This window comes from Colius striatus, unplaced genomic scaffold (assembly GCF_028858725.1).
Source record: "Colius striatus isolate bColStr4 unplaced genomic scaffold, bColStr4.1.hap1 scaffold_35, whole genome shotgun sequence".
Lineage (NCBI taxonomy): Eukaryota > Metazoa > Chordata > Aves > Coliiformes > Coliidae > Colius > Colius striatus.
Window position 1 is genome coordinate 2,626,138 of NW_026908519.1, and position 21,654 is coordinate 2,647,791.

The following is a 21,654-nucleotide window of genomic DNA, read 5'->3' on the forward strand; positions in this document are numbered from 1 at the left end:
AGGTCTGCTGCAGGCCCTGGGTCTGTTGCCCCTCTCCGCCGTCACCCCGACAACGGCTTCCTTGTGACGCAGGCCGCCCCCGCCGAAATTCCGCAAACCCACGTCTGCTACAGGCCCGGGGTCTGTTGCCCCTCTCCACTTTCACGTCGACAACGGGTTCATTGTGACGCAGGAAACCCCCGCCCAAACCTTGCAAATCCAGGCCTGCTGCGGGCCCTGGGTCCGTTGCCCCTCTCGTCCGTCACCCCGACAACAGCTACCTTGTGACGCAGGCCGCCCCCGCCCAAACCCCGCAAGCCCAGACCTGCTGCGGGCCCGGGGTTTTTTGCCCCTCTCCGCCGTCACCCCAAAAATGGGTTCATTGTGGACCAGGCCATCTCCGCCCAAACCTTGCAAATCCAGGCCTGCTGCGGGCCCTTGGTCCGTTGCCCCTCTCAGTCGTCACCCCGACAATGGGTTCATTGTGACACAGGCCACCTCCGCCCAAACCTTGAAAACCCAGGCCTGCTGCGGGCCCGGGGTTTTTTGCCCGTCTCCGCGGTCACCCCAAAAACAGGTTCATTGTGACGCACGGCGCCCCAGCCCAAACCTTGCAAACCCAGGCCTGCTGCGGGCCCTGGGTCCTTTGCCCCTCTCCGCCGTCACCCTGACAACGGCTTCCTTTTGACACAGGCTGCCCCCGCCCAAATTCCGCAAACCCAAGCCCACTGTGAGCCTGAGGACCGTTGCCCCTCTCCACCGCCACCCCGACAACGGGTTCATTGTGACGCAGGCCGCCCCCGCCCAAAACTTGCAAACCCACGCCTGCTGCGGGCCCTGCGTCTGTTGCCCCTCTCCGCCGTCACCCCGACAACGGCTTCCTTGTGACACAGGCCGCCCCCGGCCAAATTCCGCAAACCCAAGCCTGCTACGGGCCCGGGGTCCGTTGCCCCTCTCCACCGTCACCCCGACAACAGGTTCATTGTGACGCAGGCCGCCCCTGACCAAACCATGCAAACGCAGGCGTGCTGCGGGCCCTGGATCTGTTGCCCCTCTCCGCCGTCACCCCGACAACGGCTTCCTTGTGACGCAGGCCGCCCCCAGCCAAATTCCGCAAATGCAGGCCTGCTACGGGTTCGGGGTCTGTTGCCCCTCTCATCCGTCACCCCGACAACGGGTTCATTGTGACGCAGGCCTTCCCTGCCCAAACCTTGCAAACTGTCCTGGTGTGAGCCAGGGTAGAGTTAATTCCCGTGAGGAACCAGGAAAGGGCACAGCCTGAACAGCTGACCCAGGCTGGCCAGCAGGTATTCGATACCATCCTAACCGTCATGCCCAGGGTACAGGTGGGGGTGGCCGGAATAAGCTCTTGCCCCGGAATAAGTTCTTCCGGGGGGGGTGGGGGGCTCTCAGTCGCCGGTCGGGAGCGGTCGTTTACGTCGGGTCCCGGGTGGTGAGCAACTGTATCACTCACTAGTTTTTCTTTGTAATATTCCCTTGTCTTTGTTATAGTTGTTACTCCTCAATTTCCCCAGTAAACTGTTCTTATTTCAACTTATGTGGGCTCTTTTACTTTTTTTTTTTTTCTCCCTCTCCGATCCCCTCCGCATTCCGTCGGGAGGGGGAGGGGGAGGAGTCACGGTTTTTCTTCCCCTTTGCTCCGGCTGGGCAAAACCACGACATTTATTGGCGCCCAACGTGGGGCCCGCGAGGTTGAAATAGAACAGGCTGGGTTTAAACAAAATCCTTGTGTACACTCCTGACACTAACTGATTGCTGATCACAATGTTGGTTGATATGCTCGTATGGTGGTATTACATGTCCTCTTATCTGCATCATGTATGTCCTGTGATAGTGTTTCTCGTCGGTGGAAAGTGTATGAAAATTTTACATGCTACTGCACTGGATGGGATTGGCTTATGATATGATTTTGTCATGGGTTATTAAGTTGGATTGGTATGTGTACATGGCTTTTCTATCTCTTCCACACTTTCTCCTAGAACTTAATAATGGCACTCAATTTATGGGAAAAGCTGACATGTGTAATTCCTCTCACTATGTCATTTACCCTCATTTCAATAATATTTGGAATGTTCTAATTACCATGTCTGTATTATTTTCCCATGTTTCTACCTTGGCTTGGATTGTAAAATTTTTTTTGAGAGCTGTGAGGAAAGGCATACAGAATATGCACAGGTGTCCAGGGAGCTTTTTACCTGTAAAGATTTGGAGAACACAGGAACCCATTCCTAACTCAGCTGTGCCAGAACCAGTTGCTGTTACAACTGTGGCCATTCAAACTGAGACAACTGATACAATTGCTGTTCAATCAGAGTGTCAATCTGTGCTAGTATCAGTTGCCCCTGTACAGAAAAAGAAATATACAAAAAAACCAGTTCGCAGCACTAAGGATGAAGATGAACAAGGGACACCACAGAGGGAAGAAGAGTTGGAGTCAGAGATAATCAGCCGGTCCTTGTCCCTGAATGAACTGCGAGATGTGCGGAAAGATTACAGCCGTCACCCAGGTGAGCACATTATCACCTGGATGCTCCGATGCTGAGAAAATGGAGCCCACAGTTTGGACTTAGAGGGCAAAGAAGCCAGGCAATTGGGCTCCTTGTCCCGGGACGGGGACATTGGTAAGGCTATGGGAAGACCATCACAAACCCTCAGCCTCTGGAGGCGACTTTTGTTGGGCATGAGTGAAAGATACCCCTTCAAGGAAGATATCACATGCCCCCCAAGTAAGTGGACCACCATGGAGAAAGGCATTCAATATTTGAGGGAGTTAGCTGTGCTGGAGATTATTTATAATGACTATGCACCCACAGACCCAGATGAAATTCAATGCACACGAGTTATGTGGCGAAAGTTCCTACGAAGTGCACCACCAAACTATGCCAGTTCGTTGGCAGTTGTCTCCTGGAAAGAAGATGAGAGGCAAACGGTGGAACAACTAGCCGCTCAACTTTGGCAATATGAAGAAAATGTGTCTTGTTCCCTACAGGCTGTTATTTCAGCTGTAGAGAAAATATCACAGAAGCTTGACCAATTCGTGTCTCGCTCTCCACCTGCCAGTACTCCAGCTTTTAAGAATAAGCGTCCCCGTGCTCAAGAGTAGGAACATAAGGAGTATACACCCCAGGATGTTTCGCGGTCCCATCCACAGGACCAAGGAGAGAATATGAGCAAGTGTGATAGGCCACCTACCCCATCTACTCCAAGAGCACAGGCACAGGAGTTGCGTAAAGGAAGGGTTAAAAGAAGTAACTCTCCTTGGAGGAATGTCGCTCCAGTTTCCAGTGAGCAACCCCCTAGACAAGATAGGAGGGTTGATTTCAATTCTGACTCCGTCGAAGGGACCTCTGGTGTTTCCTGGGAAACAGTAAATGATGACTGCGATGACCAGTATTAGAGGGGTCCTGCCTCCAGCCAGGTGGAGGAAAGGGATAATCGGGTTTATTGGACTGTGTGGATTCGTTGGCCTGGCACATCAGATCCACAAGAATACAAGGCTTTAGTGGACACCGGTGCACAATGTACTCTGATGTCATCAAATTTTAAAGGGACAGAATCCATTTGTATTTCTGGAGTGACAGGGGGATCTCAACAGCTATCTGTATTAAAAGCTGAAGTGAGTCTGACTGGCACAAATTGGCACAAGCACCCTATTGTGACAGGCCCCAAAGCTCCATGCATCTTAGGTATAGATTATCTTAAGAGAGGGTATTTTAAGGACCCAAAAGGATACAGGTGGGCCTTTGGTGTGGCTGCAGTGGAGGCAGAAGAGATTGAACAATTATCCAGTACGCCTGACCTTTCAGAGGACCCTTCTGTTGTGGGTTTGCTGAAGGTTGAGGAGCAACAGGTACCAATTGCAACCACAACAGTGCACCGTCGGCAATATCGCACCAACAGAGACTCTGTGATTCCCATTCATAAGTTGATTCGGCAATTGGAGAGCCAAGGGGTGATCAGCAAAACTCATTCACCCTTTAACAGCCCTATATGGCCGGTACAAAAGTCTACTGGAGAGTGGAGACTGACAGTAGACTATCGTGGCCTGAATGAAGTCACGCCACCGCTGAGCGCAGCCGTGCCAGACATGTTGGAACTCCAATACGAATTGGAGTCCAAGGCAGCCAAATGGTATGCCACCATTGATATTGCCAATGCATTCTTCTCAATCCCTTTAGCAAAAGAGTGCAGGCCTCAGTTTGCTTTCACTTGGAGAGGGGTGCAGTATACTTGGAATCGACTGCCCCAGGGGTGGAAACACAGCCCCACCATTTGCCATGGACTGATCCAGGCCACGCTGGAGGAGGGTGAGGCCCCAGAACATCTGCAATACATTGATGATATTGTGGTGTGGGGTGACTCAGCCGTGGAAGTCCTTGATAAAGGAAAGAAAAGAATTCAAATTCTTCTAAAGGCTGGCTTTGCCATTAAACGCAGGAAAGTCAAAGGACCTGCACAGGACATCCAGTTTTTAGGAGTAAAATGGCAGGATGGACGTCGTCATATTCCAATAGAGGTGATAAACAAGATTGCAGCCATGTCTCCACCAACTAACAAAAAGGAAACACAAGCTTTCCTAGGTGTTGTGGGTTTTTGGAGAATGCATATTCCAAATTACAGTATGATTGTTAGCCCCCTCTACCGTGTGACACGGAAGAAGAATGATTTTGAATGGGGTCCTGAGCAGCAACAAAGTTTTGTACAAATTAAACAGGAGATTCTTCATGCGATGGCACTTGGGCCAGTCCGGACAGGACCAGATGTTAAAAATGTGCTCTACACCGCAGCTGGGGAGAATGGCCCTACTTGGAGTCTTTGGCAGAGAGCACCTGGGGAGGGTCGAGGCCGACCCCTCGGGTTCTGGAGTCGGGGATACAGAGGATCCGAGGCCCGATACACTCCAACCGAGAAGGAGATACTGGCAGCATATGAAGGAGTTCAAGCTGCATCAGAAGTGATTGGCACAGAAACACAACTCTTCCTGGCACCTCGACTGCCGGTGCTGGGCTGGATGTTCAAGGGGAAGGCATTCCCTACGCATCATGCAACTGATGCTACATGGAGTAAGTGGATCGCACTGATCACACAACAAGCTCGTATAGGGAAGCCTAGTCGCCCTGGGATCCTGGAGGTGATCACAAACTGGCCAGAGTGTGAAGATGGTGAAATATCACCAGAGAAGGTGACACGTGTTGACGAGGCCCCATCGTATGATGAACTGTCAGAAGATGAGAAGTGGTATGCCCTGTTTACTGATGGCTCTTGTTGCCTTGTGGGAAGGCATCGAAGGTGGAAGGCAGCTGTATGGAGTCCCCTACGCAAAATTTCAGAAGCTGCAGAAGGAGAGGGTGAATCCAGCCAGTTTGCAGAGGTAAAAGCCATCCAGTTGGCTTTAGACATTGCTGAACGGGAAAAATGGCCAAGGATCTACCTCTACACTGATTCGTGGATGGTGGCAAACGCTCTATGGGGATGGCTACAGCAATGGAGACAGAACAACTGGCAACGACGGGGCAAACCCGTCTGGGCTGCTCCACTATGGCAGGACATTGCTGCTCGAATGGAGAAACTAGTTGTGAAGGTGCGCCATGTAGATGCTCATGTACCCAAAAAGCGGGCCACAGAAGAACATCTGCGTAACCAGCAAGTTGACAAGGCTGCTAAGATTTCTCAGATAGATCTGGATTTGCAACATAAGGGGGAGTTATTTTTAGCTCGATGGGCCCATGATACCTCAGGTCATCAAGGCAGAGATGCTACCTATAAATGGGCTCGCGATCGAGGGGTGGACTTAACCTTGGACACTATTGCACAGGTTATCCATGAGTGTGAGACATGTGCTACAATTAAACAAGCAAAACGATTGAAGCCCATATGGTATGGAGGACGATGGCAGAAATATAAATACGGAGAGGCCTGGCAGATTGATTACATCACACTGCCACAGACTCGCCAAGGCAAATGCCATGTGCTCACAATGGTGGAGGCGACCACCGGCTGGTTGGAAACGTATCCTGTGTCTCATGCCACCGCCCGGAGCACCATCCAGGGCCTTGAAAGGAAAGTCCTCTGGCGACATGGCACCCCAGAAAGAATTGAGTCAGACAATGGGACGCACTTCAGGAACAACCTCATAGATGCCTGGGCCAAAGAGCATGGCATTGAATGGGTTTATCATATTCCCTATCATGCACCAGCCTCAGGAAAAGTTGAGAGATACAATGGGTTATTGAAAACCACACTGAAAGCAATGGGAGGTGGAACTTTCAAGCATTGGGATACACACTTGGAAAAGGCCACCTGGTTAGTCAACTCTAGAGGATCTGTAAATCGAGTTGGCCCTGCCCAATCAGGACCCTTACATATTGTAGAAGGGGACAAAGTCCCTGTGGTACATATAAAAGACATGTTAGGGAAGGCAGTCTGAGTGTGTCCTGCTTCAGGTAAAGGCAAACCCACCCATGGGATTATTTTTTCTCAGGGACCTGGGTGTACTTGGTGGGTGATGTGTAAGGATGGGAAGACCCAATGTGTGCCTCAAGGGAATTTAATTCTGGGTGAGAATAATCCGTGAATTAAATTGTATAATGATAGTTGTTGAATGTCACGATTCCTATAGTTGCTCTATGTTATGTATGTGTAGGTGATTATGATGTGTAAACCTAGACATGACGTGTAGATGGTATAGAATAAGGGGTGGAATGTCGTGGTTTGAGCCAGGATAGAGTTAATTCCCGCGAGGAACCAGGAAAAGGGCACAGCCTGAACAGCTGACCCAGGCTGGCCAGCAGGTATTCGATACCATCCTAACCGTCATGCCCAGGGTACAGGTGGGGGCTGGTCGGAATAAGCTCTTGCCCCGGTATAAGTTTCCGGGGGGGCGTGCGGGCTCTCGGTCGCTGGTCGGGAGCGGTCGCTTACGTCGGGTCCCGGGTGGTGAGCAACTGTATCACTCACCAGTTTTCTTTGTAATATTCCCTTGTCTTTGTTATAGTTGTTACTCTTCAATTTCCCCAGTAAACTGTTCTTATTTCAACTTACGCAGGCTCTTTTACTTTTTTTTCTCCCTCTCCGATCCCCTCCGCATTCCGTCGAGAGGGGGAGGGGGAGGAGTCGCGGTTTTCTTCCCCTTTGCTCCGGCTGGGCAAAAACACGACAGGGAGCTACAAGAAAGCAGGAAGGCAGATCCCAGCTACAGTAGTAAGTAGGTGCCCATGCAGTCTATCAGCCAGCACGGTGTCACATTTGCAGCTCCTTTCCTGTGGGAGCTATCTTCAATACCACACTTTTTCTCCTCTGCTCCCATTGAAAAAATACATGTGTCTGGTAAGTTATACCACTGAGTATGGGAGCTACAAGAAAGCAGGAAGGCAGACTCCAGCTACAGGAGTAAGTTAGTCCCCATGCAGTCTATCAGCCAGCACAGTGTCACATTTGCAGCTGCTTTCCTGTGGGAGCTATCTTCAATACCACACTTTTTCTGTTCAGCTCCCATTGAATAAAAATACAGTTTCTCTGTTAAATTATACCACTGAGTATGGGAGCTACAAGAAAGGAGGAAGGCAGACCCCAGCTACAGTAGTAAGTAGGTCCCCATGCAGTCTATCAGCCAGCACGGTGTCACATTTGCAGCTCCTTTCCTGTGGGAGCTATCTTCAATACCACACTTTTTCTCCTCAGCTCCCATTGAAAAAATACATGTGTCTGTTAAGTTATGCCACTGAGTATGGGAGCTACAAGAAAGCAGGAAGGCAGACCCCAGCTACAGTAGTAAGTAGGTCCCCATGCAGTCTATCCGCCAGCACGGTGTCACATTTGCAGCTGCTTTCCTGTGGGAGCTATCTTCAATACCACACTTTTTCTGTTCAGCTCCCATTGAAAAAATACATGTGTCTGTTAAGTTATGCCACTGAGTATGGGATCTACAAGAAAGCAGGAAGGCAGACCCCAGCTACAGTAGTAAGTAGGTCCCCATGCAGTCTATCAGCCAGCACGGTGTCACATTTGCAGCTGCTTTCCTGTGGGAGCTATCTTCAATACCACACTTTTTCTGTTCAGCTCCCATTGAAAAAATACATGTGTCTGTTAAGTTATGCCACTGAGTATGGAAGCTACAAGCAAGCAGGAAGGCAGACCCCAGCTACAGTAGTAAGTAGGTCCCCATGCAGTCTATCAGTCAGCACGGTCTCACATTTGCAGCAGCTTTCCCGTATGAGCTATCTTCAATCCCACTCACTTGGACTGCTCAGCTCCCATTGAAATAACACATGCCCTCCCTTAACTTACAGTACTGAGTATGGGAGCTACAAGAAAGAAGGAATGCACACAGTAACTACAGTGATAAGTAGGTTGCCGTGCATTCTATCAGCCAGCACTGTCTCACATTTTCAGCTACTTTCCTGTGGGAGCTATCGCCAATCACACTCACTTTGACTCCTCAACTCGCATTGAAAAAATACAGACTGTCGCTAGAAGTTATACCCCTGAGTATGGGAGCTACAAGAAAGCAGGAAGGCTGACCCCAGCTACAGTAGTTAGTAGGTCCCCATGCAGTCTATCAGTCAGCAGGTAGTACTGTGTCACACTTGCAGCTGCTTTCCTAGCGAAGCTATCCTGAATCCCACTCATTTGGACTGCTCCCTTCCCCTTGAAAAAATACATGTTGTCGGTTAAGTTATACCACTGAGTATGGGAGCTACAAGAAAGCAGGAAGGCAGACCCCAGCTACAGTAGTAAGTAGGTCCCCATGCAGTCTATCAGCCAGCACGGTGTCACATTTGCAGCTGCTTTCCTTTGGGAGCTATCTTCAATCCCACTCACTCTAAAATCGTGGGGGACGAATATCAGTACAATCAAACTGATAATAACTACATTTTTTGCGACAGGTATTATTATGGTCAGTAAGCTGCATTAGCGTGGTTAAGTAAGGGTGGAATAAAGAGAGTTTCCCCAAAGAACAGGGTCCACCCGGGGGATTTACTGGTATTCCGTTCCAGACCCTTTCTGCACAGATTAAAAATATACCCATGGGCAATTTCTTCGGTGATGTAATACTAGAAACATTACAGCTGGAATGCAATTGCTTAAATACTGTTTCTGACTTCAAAGAAGAGTCTAAGGTGGCCCAGTATTTTTGATTCCTATTAAAGTTACGGATATCCTGTGGCCTAGAACTTATCCAATTTTTCCCCCTGTTACATTAGTACCGAAGCTTGCATTGGCACTTCCAAACAGATCTATTTCCTCAGGGGGTGAGGCTAATGTGGTATTAAGGGACTTAATCATCTCACATTGACGTTTCCCATCCTAATTGCATTCAGCCCCATTCTATTACACAAGGTGTTATCATCTACTAGTCCACAAAGTTCCTCCAGATTCCACACGGGCAATCCTACCAAACATGTTTTAAAAAGGATTAGTAACCCCTCCGAAACTAAGACAAAGAGATGATTGACCAGTTCGATTAGCAAAGGTTATCCAAATATTATCTCTAGGCTGATTAAAATGCGTCAAGCTGTTAGCAATTATAGTTACACTAAAAGCTATGGTTATAACAAAACATTACATTATTATTCATTAAAAATCGCTATATTTTTGTTATATAACCTTCAGTCTTTTGATTGTTAGCCAGTCCTCCAATGACCACAAGACGAGGGTGTATGTATTCTTCAATCTCTTCCTGTCCTTTTTCGTCAGATGGTTGGATCTCCGCAGCTTCAAGGACAGCTCTTGTCCACCTGGCTGGCACCCAAATGGATCCTGTGGGAGAATCAACACACAAATACCCACGTCCCCAGTATAATACTTTGGCCGGAGGCTGCCATGTCCCTGTTTTAGGGTCACGATATTTAACCCATATTTCTTCCTTTCTTTCCTTTTGTGCCTTTGGATTATGATGTATTATTACAGGTGGTAGCTTCTGTTCCCCAAACACACACAGGTGGTTCATAACAAATAAGGCCTTTAACAATTTCATATGTGGGTCTTTAACATCCCCATATTTGCCAAGATATCTTTTTAAAGTCCCATTAGCTCTTTCTATTATGGCCTGTCCTGTGGGGGAATGGGGAATCCCTGCTACATGTTTAACTCCCCATTGCTTCATAAACTGTTCTATGCTTCTACTTATATAGGCTGGCCCTTTGTTTACACCATGTGCTTATATCTGCTACCACCAGCACCTCCTCTCACTCCACCCCGTGCCCACCTCTTCTGTACCTTTCACCTCTCACGTTACAACCCGAGATCTTCCGGATGCCTACCACATCTCCCGTTCCCTATGCTCGATGACTCCAGTGTCCTGTGGCACGGGCTGATACATAACGTGTCTGCCCAGCACACATGCTAGCTGAGTCAATTGCAGGAAGATATGATCAGGTGGTGGTCATGTTCCACTTCATTATTCAATCTTGCCAATAGCTGAGTGACTCCATCTTGATCTGCATCACGGCGAGCACTCCGAGAAACACGTCAATCTGCAAGAGAGACTCGGTAGACCGTTATATCTTCTACACCCCATGCTCTCCCCCTCCCTAAGACTAGTGTGAGGGATACCGTGGCTCAGTGCATGGGGATAGCTGGTATGTCCATGACCCCTGCGGGCAGCCTATAACTCAAATTTTACTAACAAGCATCAGACCCTTACAATCAGCAGCAAAGCCAGCGTGTTTATAGTACTTCTAATTGGTCCTTTCTCTAAAAGCCAGCTGTAGTTTTCTGCAAGAAGCCTTGGAGTTTCACACGCTGCCTCAGCTTCCTCCTTGCTCCTTGTGTAGGTATTTTTGCTTCTTCGTTTCTCACAGTAGAGAGCAGCTCAAGGACAATCTGCACATTAGTTTTAGCAACTCATGCCTGGTAAGCTTCTTCTTATACACTGAAAAAAAAGCACAGCTGACAAACAAAGTTATTATGCTTGTGCTAAAGGTAAAATCTCTAGCAGGTCTATGTTGCAAAGTTGTATGGCTGATACTACTTACATTACTAATCAAGTCTTCTAATGTCATTGAGGTTTGGTTACTTTGTTTGCTAGGCCACTATCCTAATTTGCATAGCTGAGTCAATAAAGCAGATACTCCTACACCTGGAGCAAATATACTAGTTGCTATTATTGTTGAGGGAGATCAAAGGTAACATGGTCATCACATTTGCCAGTAAATGCATGCACAAATTGTTTTGGACAATGATGTTTCTAAATCATTGTGTGATTAGGCATCAAGATCGTCAGTTGTCCCAAACTGCGTGGTCCCCTTTGTAATCTCGAGGGTATTCCAGGCCATGCCTGGTCCCCACAGATCAGAAAAATTCCCTTTGGTAACTGTACAGGCACAAGACTAGACCTGGATCTTTTTGGTGAAGTATAATTGCACCAAGAGGTTGTGTTCTTATACACGCCCAGGGTGGGATCCACATTCTGTCCCAAATGTTTTGGTATTGCCGGTAAAATTAAACATAACACAAAAATCCATCTTTATAGATCCCAATAATTCTAACTCCTGTGGCTCTGGTGTCATTATTGGCAACCGTGAAATGATCAAATCCCAGCTGTCAACTTTGCCATTACCCTTAACTAAGGGATTTGGTTTTAATGCATTTGGTACAGGCCATTGTGCCACATCTGATGGAACTCCCACCAAACAGGTAGAAAAAGGATTATCTGGAGTGGCCATTGATAAACATATTGTAGACTGATTGATTGCTTTGGCCAGTGTAACCCACATGTTTTGCTTGGGTTGTTGAAATTGCCTAAAACTATTTACTACAATCATTTGAAGCATCAACATAAACCACCTTTTAGCTTCTCAATGCCAAAATGTTCTGTTCTTCCAAGTTCCATTCCTGACACCTAAAACGACTTAGAGAGTTTCCACTGTAAGAAAACCACTATTCATCATCACATTTACAGCAAAATGCATAACATCACGACCAACAGTTTTTACACTCGTTGAGGCAAGGGACTGAGGATGGAAAGGACGAGCCCAGCGGTCCGTGAGGGCCGGGGCCGGCGGTGTCGGCGCGGTGTGTGTGGGGGGGCTCCGGAGACACTGACCAGGCGCGGGAAGCGGCTGCGCGGCGGCGGCTGCGGATGGAAGGGGCGGGGGGGGGTCTGGCTCACTCCGTGCCATCCCCGGCGCCGGCGGCGCAGCTGCTGTTACTCTCTCCCGTGTTTTCTTTGTCTCCCCTCACATGCCCGATGGTGCCCAGTCTAACACGGGGTCGCGCTCCCCCACTCTCCTCTGATCATTCTGTGCCGCACCCCGGCCCGACTCCGCCCGCTCGGCATTCCCCTGCAAGTCGTCCCAGGGGTAACTCGGCGGGTTGGGCTCGAATGGGAAGCAGCTCTCCCGCGGGGGCTCTGCTCTGAAGCCCCTTCGCCTCTCTGACTTTGTAAATACTCTTGTGTAGAGAAGAACCTTTTTCTTTTCTCTCGGTATCATCCGCCTCAGCGCCGCTCCCGACACTACTCTCGGTGCTGCTCCAGGCGCTGCTCTCGGCACCTCTCCCGGCACTACTGTCGGTGCCTCTGCCAGTTCACTCTCTGCCCCAGGGACAGGCTCACTAAGTGGGGGGGGCAGAGGCGGGGGCTCTTTAGGCCGGCACTCTCGTTCCCCGGGAGGGGCCGATGACTCACATGGCTCCCGCACCCCATTTTCTACACCCAGGGGGTTGAGCATTACTTTTGAGACGGTAGGAGCCAGCGAGGTGGATTGGAACCAGTCATGCTCATAGTTTTTGTTCTTACTCTGTGCTGCTGATGCGTGCTCAGCAGCCTTCTTTTATGCCTGATGTTGCAACAACTCATTGCGCACTATCCTCCAAAGCTTCCCTAACTTTTCAGCTATCTCATCGTCCTCCAGGGTAGCTTCCCATAGTTTATCCCCAAACTTTCGCCATTCACTTAACTCATGAACAGTATGTGGGTTCTGAAAACAACCCTTAGCATACCCATAAGCTAAAAGCCCAGGGAGATCCTTTTCCAAATCTATTCCCTTAACCTGTCGCTTCTTTAAAAAGCAAGTAAATAAATCATATGCTGCTTGCCTTTCCATTTTCAGAAGTCGTCAGTGCTGTTGCAGCCCCACAAGGTCTCGGCAGCACGTATCGGCCGGGCTCGTCTGTACGATCACCCAGGGCATGGCACCACCCCTTCCTTCTGTTTTCTGGTGCTTAGTTGCCGTCCTCGCTGCTAGGACCCGAGCTCCTTCGCCGCTCCGCCGTGGTTGCCAATCTTGTATCACGTCGTTCGTGTATCACGTCGGTATATCACGTCCCCCGTGTATCACGTCGAGGTCACCATTTGTCGGAGACGGCGGGAGAAATGCAACACGACCAACAAGGATGATCAGCAAATCTCACTTTATTTGCAAAGACACCACTCTTTTATAGCATCAATAATCAGCCTCATACATATTGCCAAAGCTAAGCTCATCATTGGCTATTTGTCTAAATGTCAACTCCTCTTAAGAAACATCTTGCTCTACATTTTTGTGGTTAATACATCCTCTTTTTATATCCTGTCTACATGCAGCTGCAAGCAGTCCCTTATCTCAAGGACAATGTGCCCTTGGGCTAACCTTTTTTCTATTTAAGACATTTCTATTAGGTTAACATTGCTATGACCTCTTTCTTTCAGCCATACTTGAGCAACACTCTCCACAGTGGTGCAAGGAGTAGGAACAGTGAGAGAAACAACCACGCCGACTCCAAGGTGAGTGAGGAAAGAGAGGAGGAGGTGTGCTGGAACAGAGACCTCCCTGCATTCTATGGAGAGAATTGGTGAAGCTGAGGTTTGTTTGCATTTCTTTAAAGACCCTACAGCAGCGGTAGAGACTCATTTTGCTAAAGCTGGCCCCAGTCCAGGGGCAGCGATTCACTTCATTAATGGCCCCGAGCCAGGGGCAGTGATTTCCTTCTTTATCACTATGGCCAGAGCAGGCCGTGTCCCGAAGGAGGGACCCAATATCCACAGCTGTAACTGTGGGGAGGAACCACATTGGGATTTATCAAAATGAGACAGAACATAGTTAAAAATGTCATCATGAATGCATTCTGTGTCAGACATTCCTGTCAGCCTTTCTTCTAGCTGGCAGAAGGGCAGGGTTTGGGCTATTTTTAGCAGAAGTAGTTAAATTACAAATTCACAAACCTCCTTTATTCTTAGAAGTCAAAATATTTTAGTTTGTTATATCTTAATAATTAAAAGCCCCACTTACCTGTGTAAAATGATGCTCACCTGATGAACCATTTCTGCCTCATCTCCTGAATTAGTGAATGTCAGCACCTTCTGAAGATTACTGCGGGTAAAAGCCAGTATTTTGAGTAACACAGCGGTTCTTTCACTGTCCATACAAGGCTGTACAACCTAAAGGTGGATACAAACCAGAGGGCTGGTAATTCATGTAATCTAGACATGCTTTACTGTGTATTTCTTCTTTTAAGAAGCACGAAGCATTGTTATATGCCAAAGAACATTGGTAAATCCTAAATTTTCTGTTAAACTTATAATGTACAATATACAACTCTCACAAAGGGTGTGAATTTCTGACAGCTTCCAGAAGCAAAATTAAAACCCACCACAATCAAAATCTCACATCGGTATTTTCTTATACATGTAATTTTTGATGATTTGTCAGTGTTGAAGTTTCTCATTGAAGTACCACTGAAGAAGTTTCACACTCCATAAGCACAGTGCACTACCTCAGATAGTCTTAAACAAAAGCACCAAAACATGGACATTTGCAGTGTTGCCAAATCACTAGACTTTTCACAAAAAGTGATGTTTTTCCAGTTTCATGTCATGCTCAGAATGTCTGGTCTTAGAGACTTCCCAACATTTTCAATCCCCAAATGATTATGTTTTGAGTCACAGAAGAATTCAGATCATACTTTAACATTTTATACAATTGTTCAGCTCTATACCACACTGACTGGAAGTTCCATGAGAAGACACCTCAGGATATACAGTAGCTTTCTCAAAATATTAGGTCAAATTAATTTCTGCACTGTGTGGCACAGAGCAGTCAAACAAGCATTTTACTAGCTCTGTCTTTGGAAAACTTACTTATAGTTCTGCCACTCAATCAACAACCACAAAAACATTCTGAACATTCTGGTCACAAACAACTAAGACAGCCTACACTGCATTCAAGTGTCATTAAGACGACAGGAGTATTCTTACTTCCTCAGATTTTCACACTTTTAGCTGCTTCTTTGTTCTGCCCAAGTATTAACAACATTGGATGAAGCTGTCTGGAGCATCTCTGGTATGTTTTCAGTAGCTCAAAAACAAGTTGTGCCTCCTTCCACCCAGGACACAAGATAAGTGCTAGTGGCTAGGTGTGTATGTACAAAAGAGTTACAGTAGAGCATGAGAAAACTGTTTAGAATCTTAGTCATTGTACTATTTCAGAATTTAGGGCAAAACTAAAATCCGCAAAACAGGCCTTTCAATGCTTCAAACAGAAGCTTTTAACACCATATCACCTCTTCAATGCAGATGGTACAGGCCCGAGGAACCGTGCACCAAGCTGGAGACAAATGGATGTGCAGCAACACACGGTGAAAGGTCCAAAAGTTTCATAGAAGCAGAAACATCTTGTCTTACTTGGAGCTGTGTGAGCCATTTTCAGTGGTCCCTTACAGCCTCAGTAAGTCTATGTTTCTGTGATCTAATGCAGTAGAAAATGAATGACAATGTTTTAAAAATCAAACCAGACATTTCCATTTCACTATGTAACAGCCCCTTAAAAATCAAGCTTCATCGAGTATCAAAGTGATATGACATTAACCACTTGTTAGATATTACTTGATAAATAAGTTACAGACTCCCACACTCATGCAGTCCATCTCTGTCAATGTCTAAGCAGATGGCCTAAATAACCTGGGAAGCATCATGAAGATACTCTAAGACTACATCAGATGCACCCATTCTCAACATGCACTACCTTTTGGATCATTCATTGACATTTGCACCTTAGAACACAAAACCTGCAGTACTCTAATATATACATCCTCAACTCCTGTTTCTCAAGGTTTGTAGCAACTGCTCGACTGCAAAAGTGTAAGAATTGGTGGAATATACAAGAAAGGATTATTTCCCTGACATGAGATGGCAACTACATCACATCCTTGAGCTATTGGTGGCCAACAGTAAGATTCAGTGGAGTTAGGGCCTAAAACTTTTTTCCAAGTAGGTTCCTACAGAAAGAGAAATAAAGAGTTCTACCTGAATATCGTGTGCTTGAAACACCAACAAGGCAACACAAAGCACTGAGCAATTTAAAAGCCTTTGACCCACTGCATAATACATTTCCTTAACACACAATATGATAAGAGTTCTTCTGGGATGAGGAGTTAAATTCTTACATCTAATTCAAATGCCATCATTTGTAGCAGTGGTTGATAGATCAGATGAAACTGTACAATTCTACAGTCTCTCTGAAGCATAATTTACTCAACCGTATGAACAACCTCCTACACATTCCTCAATCAAAATTAGCTACTATAATATTTAGTATCTGAAAGTTAAGGTATGATACTAGTCTTAAAAATACTAAATGTAATGTATTACATTAGCATTACCCTTTCCACATCTTCAAGAAGTGGTGCTGTTTCCAGAATTGATGGTGGCTTCATTTTCTTGCCAAGAAACACAAAGTTTCTTTCTTCAAGATTTTGAAAACTCTGAAACCATATGAAATAGATGACAAAGGCAATACTTAGTAGATGGGTTTGAGCTTACATCCAACTTAAAAACTATTTTTTTTGAGAAGAATTAGCCAAAGAAATGCTAAACACAAATGAAGTACAACTCACACACACGTCACACAGAACAGTGCTGAGACTCCTACTGTCCCCTGACTTGGCCATTGCCTCTGTTTCTTGCTTTTTTTCTTTTTGTCTCTTCCCCTGCATTTTTTTTTGCCCTTCATATTTTCACAGAGGCACCATCAACTTTGCTGGCTTGCTGACCTTTGGTCTGGTGTTGTTGCTGATGTGGCTGGATTCAGTCCCTGATGTCCCTCCACAATGACCACTCTTGTAGCCTCAACACTACCCACACCTTCCACATATATGACACACGTTTGCAGAGGTTTAAATGGAAGTTATATCCTGGAATTACCTGTTGCTCATTTTCAGTTCTATGTGTGTTCAAAGGATCAGAATTTAAGCACTGCTGAAGCCTGAGAAATATACAAATATTAAATTCAATGTAAATGCAAAAGGAAAGTGTAATCGATAAATATCACCAATATTTCTAAATGGCACGAAACAGTTCACCTACAAAATATCTCTGATGTATTACCTGTGCGAACAAAAACCCTCAAATATGAAAGAAGAAATCAAAAAGTACCATTTTGGATGTAAAATTTACTATTAGGTTTCAGGTATCTGAAAATAACCCGAAGGTTTTTTTAACCAAGAGAATTGGTGGGTTCCTCAACTTCAGAAGAAAATCAGATGGGACTGCAGGAAAAAGGTGTCTTAAAGTTGCAAAACCATGAAACAATGTATCTTTGCAACAGTTAAAACTTGAATTAAAAACACTCCTCAGGTTGTTTACATATGCAGCAAGTGATTTGCAGCATAATAAAAGCCTTGCACAAGTCAACTCAGTCAGATTTCATTCAGCTGGAAAACTTTATAAATCACACTAAGAATAAAAGAAGGCAACTGAATATGCTGAGTGTGCAGAAACGTACTGCCTCATCACAGCCTTGTTTAGAAAGAATTGCTATTTTTACTGTGGTCTGGATAAGTATCAGCAGCTTCTAATGGCCTCCTTCCCCAATACCATGTGCACACATCTTGTCTTACCCTCTGCCTTTTTAGCTGTCTAAGAAGAGTAACTGGAAACATACTACAGCTCCTAATTATCTGGCTACACAATTGGGTCAAATATGTAACATACTGTACCATACCTGTCTGTGTGAACTGCTGGATTTTCCTTGAAAGGCAATCCTGGGATTGTTTTGACAATCTATCAAGAAAAGACAAACCCTTTTCTGGCAGTAAAATACTGTTTAAGAGCAACATTTTAGAAAAAAAAGATTACTGAGCTCAAGGTGGTTTTCTTACCTAACAGAATTTTCTTCAATAAGAATCAAGCATGCAACAAGAACATCAACCACACAGGAGAATCAGTTCATGTTCACAGCTCAAGCTATAGCTTCTGGCAGCTCTTTCTTTGAAGAATCTGCCCCTGTATTCCCCCAACAACTACCAAAAGCTGGCCACACAAAACCACTACACATCTTCACAGCACTAGAGCAAGTGAGTACAAAAGGAGACACAACCTGTTCAAAGTCCATCGTTGCAATCTAAAAAACGAAAACCACCAGAACCACAAACTTGAAGGACAACGTTCTCTTTTAACTAGATCAAGAGTTAGTCCCAGATTTGTTACATAAAAGGACGTGATAGCTGACTACAGTATTCCTAATCTGCCTTACAGATGCTTAACTTAATTCATTTTGACATTTGAACAGAAAATCTAACACTTACAGATCTGGTAGTTTCACTGTCATCTGTATTTAAGCTTTGTCATGTCTTTTCAAGAACAGAACCAGATACAGCAAGATCTAGAAAGACAATTTTAAAAGATGCAGAAACACGTTTGTGATTATCTGAATCTATGAAAGGCCAGTCTTTTTACAGTTGGTTGCAACTGACTTCTTTCTCTGCTTGTCTCATTTTCTAATGGCAAAAAGAACAACCAAAAGACAGTTGTATTTACATAAAGATATGCAAACGAACCGAGTGAACAAGGACAGAGGATATTTATAGTGATTCAAGTCTGTTTTAAACAAGACAACTCACAGAAAACATTCAAGTTACCTCTGTGTAGAGAAATCCCTCTAAACTCAAATCAAACAGTAAGGTATCACTGATCAATGCTACAAGTTATTTCAACAGTATCTAATGCTTTTCAGCATATCAACAAATGACCCTGCAACTCACCCTTTGTCTTATCAAGTACAAAATGCTTTAGAATATTCCTGCATCTGCTGATTTGATTGCTCTTTGTAAAGTCTGATACATAGGCAGTGTTTGTTAGGATACCATTTGTTCCACTTGTTGGATTCCAACTGATACAGTAGTTCAATATATCCAGGTAAAGACAAATGATGCACTGCATGAATGATTGCTGCCAACACACACGGTTCCCACTTGTTTCAGGATCTATTGATACCTTCTGCTGGAGCAGCACTGTCCTCAAATCAAGTGCAGGATTAACAACTTTCATTGGAAAAGAGTCAAGATTTAATGATGTTTGGGTCTCCTGATAATCTGCTGAACTCACTGCATTCTCTTCAGCTTGCTCAAAATGAGCAAAGCTGCTTAAGACGAGATCATCATTAATGCATACCTAAAAAACCCAAGTCTTTGACTGACCAGAATCAACAAGCAAGTCACCATCACATACTGCTTCAGAATTTACTTGAAGCTGGAGACAACAGGAAGACATATGCAGTATGTACAAATGCTTTCTGAAGAGTACTCATTCCAGGGCAGGAAAGTTGGTCATATCTTCCTCTATGTTCTCCAAACAGGTGTTACTTACCAGTTTCATGCTTTTGCCTAAAATTCTGTGCTCAGTTTTCTATGAGCTTTAAACATTTTTAGAAAAACTATCTTAACAGTTTTATGTCCTTTTGATTCAGAGTGCATCCAAACCTGGCAGGAAAAAACAATATTCAACTTAAAAGTTCTTACTGGCTCAGAGAGAAGTGACACTTGCCAACTGTGATTCTGAACAGAGAAGGTATTCAAATTAAGATGTAATCCAAGTTATTGTCTACAGTGAAGACCACAGCTCTAATGTTAAAAGTCTTGGTAAAATACTCCAAATGGCAGCAGTTTTCAAACACATTTATTTTTGTCTACTAGGCAGCTGCTTAAGTCTGACAGTAGCTGCAGCAGAGGTTTAGCAGGAGTTACGCACTTTGGTAAGTGCAACGAGCTTTCTTCCTTTCTCCCAACTGTTTGGGAATTCAGCCTTATGCACATATGAACTTGTATTTATTTTCATAACACCATGCAATCACCTTCTTGAAATATCTTTAAGTGTATCACAAAGAAGGACAAGAGTACAGTAAATTCACATAGTTGTTCATCTGAAGTACTTGGGGGACTTCATTTGCTTGTCAATACCTTCCAAAGCGGTTCACAAGTTTCCACCTCACAGAATTCATTCCAAAGTTCACAAACAACAGATTTAGAAAATAAATCTTCTAGTAAGTTAATGATTGCACTTCTACTGTATATGGCAAATTACAAATTTCACTTGCAAATAACACTTTTCCGTCTTAAATTTGTCACAAAATTATAACTTCTACAGCAGAGTGCACAAAGAGGTTTATAGAGAGAAAAATATCTTACCTTTTCACCTTTTATTGTCACATAAAGGAAAACATCAGATGTGGTATCTTCTACAGCACATACTTTGGCTGTTGTCTGGGTAGTTGCTAAACAGAGTTATAAATACAAGAACAAGGATAAAGATTAAACCCATACAAAACTATCAGTATTTGTCACTTCCACCTTTTGACACAGACAAAAATAGAAATCACAATTAGATGTGTACACGATCTCTTTAGAGAAGCTAGTACAACTGTCGTAACTTTTAAATGAAATAAGAAAGTAACAGGGCAATAAGAAGGGTTACAAAAATGTTCTCCTTAGTCTTTGAAGGAAAATTGAGAGCCAAAACAGATTAATGACTTCCACACACAAACTAGTCCTAGTCTACACTAAAAATCTTTGTCAGAGTCTAAAAGATGAGCTAATCTGTAGCACAAATGCACACTTCCCAAACTTGACATTTACTTTTCTTGAAATAAGTTTTATTTGTACATGTGTATAGCTTAGTTAGGCTCTTCATCCAAGCAAACACAGCTGATGAAATCCACGAGTAAAATGTGAAGCACTGCTTCTGCAGACACTAAGGATGTGCCAGCAATGAAAAAAAATTATCACTGCTTACGGTACAGTCTGGGAAATGAAATTCAGTGTTATCACTGCTTCTATAGGAACCTTTCCCTTTACTCTGCATGGTGACACACAGCTGGGTGTGGGGAAAACATAAGTAAATCATGAGAAGCGTTGCTTACTGGTTACCTTGGGGAGTTGATCAGCCTAAAGACCCTTTCTCATTTTCATAAACTCATCCTCTCCTCCCCAAATACAAGTATAGAAAACTCCACATAAAAGGTAAGTAAATGGGCAGGCAGTTTTTCAGGTAGAAGAATATAACTCAAGATTAGGATGCCTCAGTGAAGAGTTGCTTTTCTAGTAAGACCAAAAGCTATCAGAAAAAGACTGGATGACCCACTGAAACTTCAAATATGGGAAAAGACAAGAAGAGATTAAAGAGAAAGCAGTTCTGGACAACAAAATGACTACTTAGAGCTCAATCTATTTTTTAACATGTGTAACAAAGATACTCCTCTTCTGAGCTGCTGCTTACATCCTCGTCAAACAACAACTGACAGGGTAAATCCGTAAGCCAGATTGTGACGTCTCCACACAAAACTACAACAATACATTTGTGATGCTGAATCAAAGATTCAGACCAAATAGACAGAAAGGCTTCATTGTTCAAAACAACTGTCACACGAGTCCTACGTTATTTAGCCTATCCAAGAGCCAGATACC